The 1,543-nt window shown below is 39.9% G+C and overlaps 1 long non-coding RNA gene across 1 annotated transcript; it reads right to left on the bottom strand.

Annotated features, from left to right (window-relative positions):
* On the bottom strand, positions 1-1,091 carry LOC117540639. Its single transcript, XR_004568195.1, has 3 exons — positions 821-1,091; positions 568-717; positions 1-373 (listed from the first exon to the last, which is right to left on the bottom strand). It is a non-coding gene; the product is annotated as an uncharacterized LOC117540639 (long non-coding RNA).
* Between the last annotated feature and the right edge of the window lie 452 nt (positions 1,092-1,543).

Genomic DNA, 1,543 nt, shown 5'->3' with positions numbered 1-1,543 from the left:
CCATTTAGAGGGAAGATATGATTGGTCAATTGTATTGTCACTTGACATTGCTCTCTCGTTGAGTTACCCTAGCTGGCCCTCTGTGAACTCATAGCAGGACCACCAATCAGCTCCTATCTTCACAGAAACTCGCAGAGACGAGCTTCTTTCATTTAACCCTTCACATTCCAACAGAAACTGGCAGATTCGATGGATTTATTTCTTTGGAAATGTTATTTTAGATACAATTAAATCAAGTTATTTTGGTAAAACTGATGAAAAATATAACTACAAATATATTTTAAAAATATATATTTAAAAAAGATGTTGGGAATATCTTAGGCCCTCAGAGGCCCCGGATCAGGTCCTGGTAGATATGGAAGTCCAACAAAGTCTGGAGAAACACACAAAGGATATGTGTTGCATTAAAATAGCATTCATCACCAAACCTCCATCAAGGATCCAAACACCAAGAGTCTGTTGTAAAATGGTTTACATTCATAACTAGATGTTCACCACACAGATATATAACAGTTTGTATTGAATGACTTCCACAGGCTTGATACGATTAACTGAGATAGCACTAACTTCCATACATCAGCCTTATTAACACCACCTAGCGTTCAAAGGCGAGTGAGGAAGAGGAGCTCCTTCTGGTGGATGAAGTTTAGCATCACAGTCAGTCAGGTTTCAGTTGATGTGTGTTTGCTCAGTCTTTCACAGCACCTATGTATATACCTGAGAGGAGAAGAAGACAATAAAGCAACATGTTTGAATCAGTGTTGGCATGTTATCATTACACTGCTGTGTCTCTGCATGTAAACTGAAGCATTATATTTACATGTTAGTTTCTGGTCCTTGCTGTTTCACTGAGATCTCCACGTGTCAACAGGATAGAGGTTTGCTGGCGGAGGCTGCAGGTGGAGGCCGGAGGCTGGAGGCCTGTCATTGTAGGAAACGTGTGCTGGACCTTTACCTGCACTGGATTTATTGTGGTCGCCTGATTAACAACATTCATTTAGAAATATGCACCATGTAAGCACAATATTGAAAGACTAAAAGTCTAAAAAGCTCTTTCAGAAAGGTCAGGAAACAAACGCACCTGTTGGCCCTCATGCCATGAATACTGTGACGCTTATATTGTACATCATGTTCATATTACAAATTAAATATTGCACACATTTTCAGGTACTCTACAAAAATATAATGTCACATATCTTCTGGGAATGATTTACTAAGTGAAAGTACTTTAAAGTTACCTTTAATTAACAATATTCACAATATGAATGCATTTTAGCTGGGTGCTTTGGGATATAGGTCTACATAGGGAATATTAATCATTTGTTAGATGTTTCATAAGATTGTTAGCTCGCTAAAACAGTATTGTTAGCAAGGCAGTGGCCTAGCTTAAATGTTATCCATTTCTTTGTAATGAGTATTTTCATTGAGTCGGTCCAGTAGGTTACCTGAGTCCAGGGGCGGCGCCAGGGGGGAGCTAGGGGGTGCTGAAGCACCCCCCAGGATTGCCAAAGCACCCCCTAAGCACCCCCAAGAAATATGTGTT

Source organism: Gymnodraco acuticeps, unplaced genomic scaffold (genome assembly GCF_902827175.1).
Source record: "Gymnodraco acuticeps unplaced genomic scaffold, fGymAcu1.1, whole genome shotgun sequence".
Taxonomy (NCBI): Eukaryota; Metazoa; Chordata; class Actinopteri; order Perciformes; family Bathydraconidae; genus Gymnodraco; species Gymnodraco acuticeps.
This window is presented reverse-complemented; position numbering and strand designations above follow the sequence as displayed.